Source organism: Pseudophryne corroboree, chromosome 6, assembly GCF_028390025.1.
Source record: "Pseudophryne corroboree isolate aPseCor3 chromosome 6, aPseCor3.hap2, whole genome shotgun sequence".
Taxonomy (NCBI): domain Eukaryota; kingdom Metazoa; phylum Chordata; class Amphibia; order Anura; family Myobatrachidae; genus Pseudophryne; species Pseudophryne corroboree.
The window spans coordinates 350,177,421-350,189,396 of NC_086449.1; the positions used below are offsets into that span (position 1 = coordinate 350,177,421).

General features: G+C 43.3%; 1 protein-coding gene across 2 annotated transcripts in view; it reads right to left on the reverse strand.

Annotated features, from left to right (window-relative positions):
- Nucleotides 1-11,372, reverse strand: part of ALPK3 (alpha kinase 3) — a 204,118-nt gene extending 192,746 nt beyond the window's left edge. For both annotated transcript variants that reach the window (XR_010179291.1, XM_063926567.1), the window contains exon 1: nucleotides 11,262-11,372. The gene's annotated coding sequence lies outside the window, so the exon portion shown is untranslated. The remainder of the gene's footprint in view (nucleotides 1-11,261) is intronic.
- Nucleotides 11,373-11,976: the final 604 nt, after the last annotated feature.

The window sequence follows — 11,976 nt, forward strand, 5'->3', positions numbered from 1 at the left end:
TGCTCTGCCTGGTGCAATGTGTATAACGTGCTCTACCTGGTGCAATGTGTGTAACGTGCTCTACCTGTCGCAATGTGTATAACGTGCTCTGCCTGGTGCAATGTGTGTAACGTGCTCTGCCTGGCGCAATGTGTAAAACGTGCTCTACCTGTCGCAATGTGTGTAACGTGCTCTGCATGGCGCAATGTGTGTAACGTGCTCTGCCTGGCGCAATGTGTATAACGTGCTGAGAAGTTCGATAGACTTCTTGGAAAGCAGCCACTAACCCCTATTGCACACTGTAACTGAAGCCGCTGCGGCCGCTGTAATAAATCCTTTACCTTTGTACTCTGTCCCCAGTTAGCGTACACAGTCCCGTACTGTGCACGCACTTTGCGTACACACGCCGGAATAGCCATGCAGCTTACACTCAGTGCATACACACAGACCGACACGCTGAGAGCACGAGGCAGCTCTAGGTGTGGCAATTACACTATACAAACGCTCAACAGAAACTGAATGCGACACCAGTATTTGATTGTAAGTTGTGGTCCAAAGCAGCAACAAGTAATAATATATTTGAAAAAGGGGATTACAATAAGTTACAGTATAAATGGTACAACACCATACAATTCAATCACAGAGAGAGAGTCACACCCAATGATACGTATGCTTTGCTTGCGCCACCCGGATCTGGTCCCCAGTCGTCTGGCGAGATGACCTATTAGTCTTTAAAAAGCAGAGAGAGAGAGAGTGACCGGCCCAGGTGCAAGATTTATATACCCTTGCCCAAAATACAATACAATTGGGTTGTATGCTCTCCACTGATTGGTTGGAGGGATGGTCGTTTACAGTACAGGAGAGGTCATTGGTCGGTTTGAAGAGATGGGCGATGCCTTGATCCAGGGGTGTGTACAGCTGGTCAGCTCTGGATTCCCACCGCATACCAAGTACATAATAAACACAAATATACCTTTAATCTGCCTTTGCGAATAACTATTCACAACGAAATGCGATCTTCTCCAAACCAACACCGGATTATTACTCAGAATTATCCGAACACGTAGATACCATGCATGATGCTCTGATCAGTTACTGTCCCCTCTCATACTGTAAAGGTGTATAATTCCCTTGTTGTGCCTTGTAAATAAGTAAAAGTTGCATGAGGGGAAAGGGGAGACTATGTATAATGTGTGTACTAAGTTTGGGAAATATGTAATGTGTGACAGATATTTCCATGTTCATTAGGTTACTTTGTTATGTTATCTCCAGGCAACGTGATCCTACACATGAAATGGCCAACCATTCTCAAGATACACACACACACACACACACACACACACACACACACACACACACACACATATATATAAAAGGAATGGATATTTGGCACTCCTATAATATGTAGTTAATCAACCCGCCGGGTGCCTTCCAAATGCAAACTGACATGGACAGAGGAGAGTAGGCGGCACTCACTGACTTTTTCAGGAACAAAACTCGAGATGACTCAAGAGTTGAGACTTAACGTTTCGGTTTATTAAACCGTCTTCAGAAGTAAACAATACATGTTAACAAGATCTTACCTTTATACAAACTACAAACACCGCATGTGTCACGTCCTCGGCGCACCCGCCGGGACCACCTTCCGGTTGCATCATCATTCCTGGACAACGTTGCCCTGACGACGGCGCATTGCCGGTAACGTGCACTACCCATCACCATGACAACATTAAAAACAATCCAGATAAGAGGAGCTCAGGGACTGAAATATCCATACAGCTGTATAAAAATCAAATGCAATCTGTTAACTTGATGAAATATGCTCACAGATCCGCTAGGTAGTAATATAACTAAGAAGAACTTTAAATCAAATATAGAGAAGTTAAAGCATGCAGACACCCTTTACAGAAAACATGTTAATGATAAGGTCTCATTAAGGCCATTGGGGGACACCGTGTTCAAACGGTGTATCCACCGTGCCTCTTTCTGTAATAATTTCCTATGCCGATCGCCCCCCCGTTTGGAGAATGGCACTTGCTCCAACATTTTATATCTCAGGGTTGCTAACCCATGTTAATGTAATTTAAAGTGTTTAGCCACAGGTTGGTCAACACTTTTACCTTCCAGGATTTGTTTGATGGCACTCCTATGCTGTGACATACGCTCTTTAAATTGGCAGCTTGTCTTACCTATATAAAATAGGCCACAGGGGCACCTGATGCAGTATACAACAAACTTACTGGTGCACGTCAGGATTTGTTTGATTTTAATTCTTTTACCCATGTGCGGATGTACCACATAGTCACCAGTTTCAAGATATAGACAAGTAGTGCAACCAGTGCACTTGTAATTGCCAGGTCTCCTGGATAAGAAAGTACCAGTATCTGCTGCTGCTTGTGGGGAGATATCATTATGCACTACCATATCCCTGATGTTACTCCCTCTCCTATAACACGGCATAAATCTACTGGATTTCAGACTAGTTAGATAAGGATCTGACTGAATAACTGGCCATATTCTTTTAGCTGTTCTGGTTAAGTTATGACTGACAGTGGTAAAATTGGTAACACAGGTAACTACATTGGAAAGACTGTCATTGTCACAATCCTTGGATACCGGAATCCTGGGCTGTAACATGGCTTTGGCCCTGGCTGACTGAAGCAATCCGCTCTTGTACCCTCTTTCCAAGAACTTCTTGGTCATGAGGTCCATCTGCGTTTTTTCATCTTCCAAGTCACTGCAAATACGGTGAACGCGCAGAAATTGGGAGTATGGTAAACCATAACGTGCTCTATCTGTGTGGTGTAATGTGAATTGGTACCAGGGAGTCTGTTCAAACATTGGAGTGAACAAGACATTGTGTTGGAAGGATGTGCATGTTTGGTTAGATTAGTGTGTGTGTGAACAGTGACTCGACACAGGCTGGGCACTGTGGCATGTGTCTGTAATAATTTCCATTGCAAGTAAGAATCTTTCTGTAATTGCTCATACCACGCCTGTACGCGCACTCCCGTGGGAGGCGATTGTACGCAATTTGCGAGTATGCGCACGCACGCCAGACTGAGTACATGCATGGGTGCCATCTGTGTGGTGTTTGCATGTGGTGTGTGTATTGCAATATTTTTCGACTTCGACAGTGCTCTACCTGGCGCAATGTGTGTAACGTGCTCTACCTGGCACAATGTGTGTAACGTGCTCTGCCTGGTGCAATGTGTATAACGTGCTCTGCCTGGCGCAATGTGTGTAACGTGTTCTACCTGGCGCAATGTGTGTAACGTGTTCTACCTGGCGCAATGTGTGTAACGTGCTCTACCTGGCGCAATGTGTGTAACGTGCTCTACCTGGTGCAATGTGTATAACGTGCTCTGCCTGGTGCAATGTGTGTAACGTGCTCTGCCTGGCGCAATGTGTGTAACGTGCTCTACCTGGCGCAATGTGTGTAACGTGCTCTACCTGGCGCAATGTGTATAACGTACTCTACCTGGTGCAATGTGTGTAACGTGCTCTGCCTGGTGCAATGTGTGTAACGTGCTCTGCCTGGTGCAATGTGTGTAACGTGCTCTACCTGGTGCAATGTGTGTAACGTGCTCTACCTGGCGCAATGTGTGTAACGTGCTCTACCTGGCGCAATGTGTGTAACGTGCTCTACCTGGTGCAATGTGTATAACGTACTCTACCTGGTGCAATGTGTGTAACGTGCTCTGCCTGGTGCAATGTGTGTAACGTGCTCTGCCTGGTGCAATGTGTGTAACGTGCTCTACCTGGTGCAATGTGTGTAACGTGCTCTGCCTGGTGCAATGTGTGTAACGTGCTCTACCTGGTACAATGTGTGTAACGTGCTCTATCTGTGTGGTGTAATGTGAATTGGTACTATTATGTGGCCATGCTCGTTCCCCATGAAGCCACGCCCCTAAATTTTGGGTGCGCGCCTTTGGCACGCACTGTCCCTGTACTCAGATATGGGAGGGGGAGCACCAATTTACTTTCTGCAAAAGGGCACCAAAATGTCTAGTTACAGGTCTGGTGCAGCGTCCTGTATGCTACACAGCCCAGCAGCACCTCCCCCCCCCCCCCCCCTCACCCCTCTTTCAACACTTTGTAGTGTCCAAATCAAGTCTCTGTCTTTATATTTGAATAATTAATGAGATTAATAAAAACCTTCATTCCAATGGGACCCAGAAAAGGACAGGTAGGACCCCCATTTTTAAAATTTTGATTAGTTAAAATACACTTACTTAACGGTTTTGCCCTTTAAGTTTTAACTTTATGGTAGGCAGTTGATTTCACCCATATTTCGCTTAATGCACTTCAAGCTATTTTCCATAAACCATTTGGGGGTGGGGGGGTGGGGGTTTGGGGGGCGCCAAAATGTATATTCGCTTACCAAAAAATTTAGGCTTGGGCCGGCCCTGAGTGTACTCAACATATTCACCCAATCAGCAGTCGGCTGTGCCGACAGAGTCATTCCCAAATCTTTTTCTGCGCCCCCTGTAACTTCCTCCGGGGAGGAACACTGAGCCACAGACATGTCGACACGCAGCACCGACACACCCACACTCACACCGGCCAAAGAAAGGGGACAGACCCACAGGGAAGCCTGTAGAGAGAACACAGAGGGAGTATGCCAGCTCACACCCCAGCGCCCATATACTACAAACAAATAATATATGTTGTTGGCGCTGTAAAAATATAACATATAAAGCACCAAATTGCCTGTGCCTCCCCCCCCCGTTTTGCTCCCTTGTTACTTGTAAGGAGACTGGAGGTCTGGGCCAGCGTCTCTGCAGCCGCTGTGGAGAGAGAAAATTGTGCTGGTGAGCTGTGAGGCTAAGCCCCGCCCCTTCCCGTTGCGCTGTAGTCCCGCTCAAATGTGAAAATATTTATACTGGCGGGGGTATCGTATACGGTGCCCAGGCACCGAATATGCCTCTGGCCAGTTGAAAAAGACCCTCAGTAACTGCTGCCCAGGGAGCTACCCCCCCAGCACCCTGCACCCTGTGAGTGCTGTTGGTGTGTGTGGGAGCATGGAGCGCAGAGCGACCGCTGCACTGTACCTCCGTTACTGAAGTCTTCTGCCGTCACTGAAGTCTTCTGTTCTTCCAATACTCACCCGGCTTCTTTCTTCTGGCTTATGTGAGGGGGGTGACGGCGCGGCTCCGGGAACAAGCAGCTAGGCACACCAAGTGATCGAACCCTCTGGAGCTAATGGTGTCCAGTAGCCTAAGAAGCAGAGCCTTTGAACTAAGAAGAAGTAGGTCTGACTTCTCTCCCCTCAGTCCCACGATGCAGGGAGCCTGTAGCCAGCAGGTCTCCCTGAAAATAAAAAACCTAACAATAAAGTCTTTAGAGAAACTCTGTAGAGCTCCCCTAGTGTGTGTCCAGTCACTCCTGGACACAAAGTCTAACTGAGGTCTGGAGGAGGGGCATAGAGGGAGGAGCCAGTTCACACCCAGTAAAAGTCTTTTAGTGTGCCCATGTCTCCTGAGGATACCGTCTATACCCCCATGGTCCTTTTGGAGTCCCCAGCATCCTCTAGGACGTAAGAGAAATACAGATACTCAGAGTTGTGATAAAGATAAAGAACAGTAATAACTAAAGAGATGCAGAACTGTTATAAATAAAGAGATGCAGACTTGATAAAGTATGCAGAGTTGTGATAAAGAGACACAGAGCTGTAATAAATGGAGAGATAAAGAGTTGTGATAAAGAGATGCAGAGCTTTAATACATAAAGAGATGCAGAGCTGTGATAAACAAAGATACTCAGAGCTGTGATAAAGATGCAGAACAGTAATAACTAAAGAGATGCTGAGCTGTTATAAATAAAGAGATACAGAGCTGTGATCAAAAGACACAGAGCTGTAACAATGATGCAGAACAGTAAAAGATAAAAAGACACAGAGCTGTCATATATACTGAGATACAGAGCTGTGATACATACAGATATATAGAGCTGTGTTTAAAGAGATGCAGACCTGGAATAAACACATGCAGAGTTTTAATAAATAAGAGATGCAGACAGTATAGTAAACCTGAATTGTGAAAAATAAGAAAGGCAGACTTAATATAAAGCCCTATCGTGAGAGCTGCCAAGTGACAGTGATTGTCCACACCCATAAGCTTGTCAGGGTAGAGGAATGTACTGTATCAGCGACAAGGTGATCTACGAACTCATATCAGCTACACAGTAACAAAGGGTTACATACACAAAATAAAATTCTAAGCACCATGTGATCACTACAAAACACAATTTGCCCTAACACTTTCTTAGTCAAGACACTCCTAAAATTCTAAACCAGTCCCTTGCCATCACTCATCTTAACTACTGCAGCCTCATTCTAGCTTACATTCCCCTCACACTTTTGTCTATTCTTCAATGTATCCCAAATGCAGGGCCAATGGAAAGTTTTCTCGCTGCTCTATGCAAAGCTACAGGCGCAGAACTGCACAGAGCAAAGAGCCACACAAAAATGCACAGAGCCACACAGAAATGCACAGAGCATAGAGCCACACAGAAATGCAGAGCCACACAGAAATGCACAGAGCATAGAGCCACACAGAAATGCATAGAGCCACACAGAAATGCAGAGCCACACAGAAATGCACAGAGCATAGAGCCACACAGAAATGCAGAGCCACACAGAAATGCACAAAGCATAGAGCCACACAGACATGCACAGAGCACAGTCACACAGAAATGCATAGAGCCACACAGAAATGCAGAGCCACACAGAAATTCACAGAGCATAGAGCCACACAGAAATGCAGAGCCACACAGAAATGCACAGAGCATAGAGCCACACAGAAATGCATAGAGCCACACAGAAATGCAGAGCCACACAGAAATGCACAGAGCATAGAGCCACACAGAAATGCAGAGCCACACAGAAATGCACAAAGCATAGAGCCACACAGACATGCACAGAGCACAGTCACACAGAAATGCATAGAGCCACACAGAAATGCACAGAGACACACAGAAATGCACAGAGCCACACAGAACTACACAGAAATGCACAGTCACACAGAAATGCATAGAGCCACACAGAAATGCACAGAGCCACACAGAAATGCAGAGCCACACAGAACTACACAGAGCCATACAGAAATGCATATAGCCACACAGAAATGCACAGAGCAGAGAGCCACATAGAAATGCACAAAGCCACACCTACACGTACAGTCAGATACATGCACAGTGTCAAACAGACATGCACAGAGTCACACAGGCATGCAGCGTCACAGACGTGCAGAGTCACACAGACAGGCATAGGGTGACACATAAACAGGAGGGTCTGAGACACATAAAGGGTCACACAGACAGAGATACAGACTAGGCCAAAAAATATAGTGTACACCCATTCACTTGCTTTTACCTTACAGGCTAAGAAGTTGTCACCATTGGCATGCGCAGTGGTGGCACATCAGATTTAGGTGTTCACCAGGGAAATCCAGGGAGATATACTATGCAATGAGACACGTATCAGCACCTCCCAGGGGTGTGCCTTGTACTATTTTCATGTCAGCAATCCCTCCTCTAATCATTATGTTCAACCCAATCTCTCCCCCCCATCATGTCCCCCCTCAACACCCCTAACACCATTACCTCACTTACCTATGACAATAATAAGGCATGAGAAAGGTAGAGCTGCTATCATCTCATTTGAATGGCAGTGGCACAGAGATTGCATCTGACATAAGGGTGTACCTGGGCACACTCAGGGCCTGTGTATGCACACCTATGATTGTCACAGCACTCCCTCCTACATTATCTCCCATGGCTCCTACAGGAGCAGGACTGCACCGTACTATATAGCCCTGCAACCCTACTCAGATTTCTCCCCTAACCTCTCTGGCCTGCTTTCAGCTCCACAACTGTAACTTTATGGTTTGAGGGACCATAAAGTGCCCAACCACCCCATTCTGGCTCTGCAGTCTCCTCAAGATCTTACATTGGCCATTAGGTGGCACAAATGTTGTGATGGATTGCAATTGTGTTGTCTAATAGATTAATGAGGAGATTTAGGAATAATAAATAAATTCGAGGAATACTGTACATTTCCATTTTCTTTTATCAAGGATCTTATTGCAGGATGACATGTATATGTTATGTTCCATATCATTACAGGAAGAGACAAGGCACCATCCACACAATGTATTTTATGCTGGTGTCTTAATTATGCAAACCCATTACTACACCATATATTCACGTTATGTACCATACCAACTATTCATATTTAGATATCACACACTGGAGTCCTATATCAGAAGTACACATAGTTACATGTACAGCTGAGACTTTGTACTCAGTGGACTTGCAAAAATATACTACTGATTCAGGCACTGTTTTGTGTATAGAGACATCCACTACCAGCGTCTCACATCTGCCTCTTATGGGCCTGATTCAGAGATGGACGGCTTCACAACGGCTGATATCCGCAAATTAAGCTGTCACCCAGAAATTAAAAGAGCCGCTCAACGGAGTCATCGCAACTCATTAGCACAGTTACAGTCTACATGCAAATACAAGAAACATTGGGCTTAAGGGCAGATCTATGGATATGCAGACTGGACACAGCAGTAGCATCGCAAGCGCCATGTTTCTGTACATAAGGGATCGCAGCTGACATCAGATACACGCCCCAAAAACAGTCATGACCAGCCTGTGTTTTTCCAACCACTCCCTGTTACCTCACTTCCTGTCAATCATTTTGCAAATAAATCCTCAGTGCTAATGGTTGACAGATTGCGGCACATGTGCAGTCTGCCAATAATCGCTCAGTAGCATGGAACATCGGCTTTGCATTCATCTCTGAATCAGGCCCTATGTACAAAAGCTGAAACATCGGTAACATTGTGCACACAAAGGTCAGACCATCGGACCTCTGACCTGGTAAAGGAGGAGTGGGACAAGTAAGATCAGCATCAGCTGCCAGCATTATGTGGACTAAGGATATCTCTTTTAGAAATCCTTCATTTTAGTGCTAGACAACCTCAGCGGTGCTACCTAATAGTAGCTCCAGCCCTACCTAAATGGTGCTGTTTTCCTTGTAGTCTTTCACATCTGTCCCTTCCCTATTGGAGCTGGTAAGTCTGTATTTCCTATCACACACATATTAGGGCCCATTTTTTGTCAAAGGCTTAATCAACAAGTCTTTCGACTGTGGGAAGAAACCGGAGTAGCCCAAGCAATCATGATGAGAACATGGAAAATATACAGAGATAGGGACCCTAGTTAGAATGGAAGCCATGACCTATGTGTTGTGAGAGAGTAAAGCTGCCCATCCTGGGTGCCTGACCTAAGCCTCTCCTCTTCTATCATAATCAATTCTCACTATTGCGTGGAGGATTACTCTCATTCCGCATACACTTGGACTTCCATATCACATCTTAGTAGACTTTCTACTAGCTCTAATGCTTTAGAACTATGTGAAAACCCATTTATTCTGTAAAACCTGAACAACAACAACCACTAACTACCACACCCCAACCCCCTACACAATACTGGTCACAAAGGCCCTGCTGTGCCAAAGGATGTGATCCAACATGTCTACAGCTGGTTTTACATTGGCAAAGGGATTATCCATAACCCCAATCTCACCCTAACCTTAAAATCATGAAAAAATGTCTGTCAACAGTCTATTGTTGACATTCACATTGCCGGTATTCTGCCATTTTGTCACTGTTGACATTCAGACCATGTTGACATGCTGGTGTCAATATTCTGAATGTCAACATTATGGACGTATACCACCCTAAACACTTGTTACTCAACTATACCCCTTCTCCACTAGGTTGTAAGCATTCAGAAGACATATCCATCTTTATCTCACATATGTAATCATATTGTTGCATGCCAGTCTATTATTTATGCTGTTCCCCACTGTCCACATCTGTCCATCACCATTGTGGTTTACAAATAAAGAATATACATATAACAAAATAAAAAATAATACTAAAAAAACATTGGCTAACCTGAATGGATTTGTTACCTTTGCTGTATCATGCTTTCAATAAGTCCTAAATAAAGCACTTTATAAAATATCTTTGTGGATATATTTCTGCTTTTTTTTTACCATTTCCAACAATCCTTCAACGGAACAAGATAAATATAAACGTATTTATTATGCTATATATTCAATTCAGAAACATAGAAGGTTAGCTTAATGTTTCTGTAACATTTATATAGGGATAGGCTTGATAAGTAAATGCCACAGTCAATACTGTACAATGCTGGGCCCAATTTAGACTTTTCTTTATTCACGTAATTAATCTTTATGTACCACCAAAATGTAACAGAGAGAAACCAAATCATTTTAGTTGTCAGTGGAAAAAGTTCAGAATCTTAAAATTCGCAATATGGATTTGCAATCACATATCTGCACATGTTTATTTAATGTAAAATATGAAATGTTAAATATGCACCATAAGGGAAACCTTTTTCTATAAAACCTAACCTTATTGTTCATGGTTTTTTTTGCAAAGCACATCATTCAACAGAGTTACTTCTATGATGTTCCTGCCATACATGCATATATTTCTCTATTTTTATATTTATTGTATAACAAATTAGGAATATATGGTTCCATTTGCATACAAATCTGAAAAACCTATTTTAGCATTTCATGCTCTGACCTCTCTTTCTATGACATTCTTCATCAGTAAAGATATCAGGAGACCTTAAAGGGATAGGGACAAAAGTAACCCACTAGTGTGTTTTACCATCTATAAATAGGTATCTCACATTTTAAATACCAGTATGATAATTGATCTCCAACAGTCACACAGTATTTTCAATTGAGTTCAGAATGTATCTGACAAGTTTTGTAGTTGAAAGAAATCATTATATAATAATACTGCATTATTATTTGTCTTTGATAGCAGTCAGAACTGAACATAAATTTAGAGGATCACAACAAGCATTGGAATGTAACAACAGGGTAATCCTGGATGGCACCAGTCTTTGTTGTTATTTAACATACCACGTTAAATTCAACAAATAATATTACTTAAAGAACAGTAAGACAAATATGAAGACTGAACTCCCTGAAGTAATACAAAAGAAAGATAAAAAAATATTTAAAGTTTACTCTTACATATATCCACAAGCAAAAAGAACAACGTTTTACCAATCCAAATAAGATAACAATCTAATATTTTATATACAGCCAACAAATAAAAAGTGAATCTTCTTAAGACTAGTAGCACTTGCAAAGTTAATAATTGAATACAGTAAATTTATTGTATTCTATAGTCAGTCAGCAAATACATATTAGACTTTACCGTGCACAGATTAAAGCATCAGCTCCTCAGGCAAGACGAGCAGAGTAATTCCAGAGGAAGCAAGTAAATATTGTGTGTTTGCTAAATTTCAGTCCCGAACTGATTACTAAGTTCTTACCCCTGGCCAAGTCCCCAGCAGCAGCTGTCACTCACAACGTGCGCTGCCCACCTTCTATTTATAGACATCCAAGCATAGGGACGGTCACATTTTCCAGGAGGTAGTGGTGGCTTGGGAAGTGACTGGATGTTACTGGGGGAGGGTGAATGCATAGAAGATAGCCATACGTAACATGTTTTGGTAGCAGACTTTTGTTTACTCTATTTATATAGCGCTCACCTCATATTACATGATATATAATAAAACATAATTTGTTTTGCAAAATAACTGATTACAATTTACTCTCTATATATAGAAACGGCAAAATAGCAACTATTTAGTTCTTGAAAGTGCTGTCTATGAGTTTCAAAGTCCCACTTCAAAATGTCCTTTATTACCCCTTCAATGCTGAGGTTTTTTTAACCTTGTGCTGAGGCAATTTTCTGACATTAACACTTGTCCCATTCCAACATCAGTATCAGTGATTTTTTTATGGGATCCCCACATAAACAGTGGCGTACCTTATCTATAGAGGGTGCCGGGGATGCAGCTGCTAAGGTGCACGGCCGCTTGAGGGGCCCGACGGCCCAGCAAGCAGTCCCACTACACCCTTTTGAA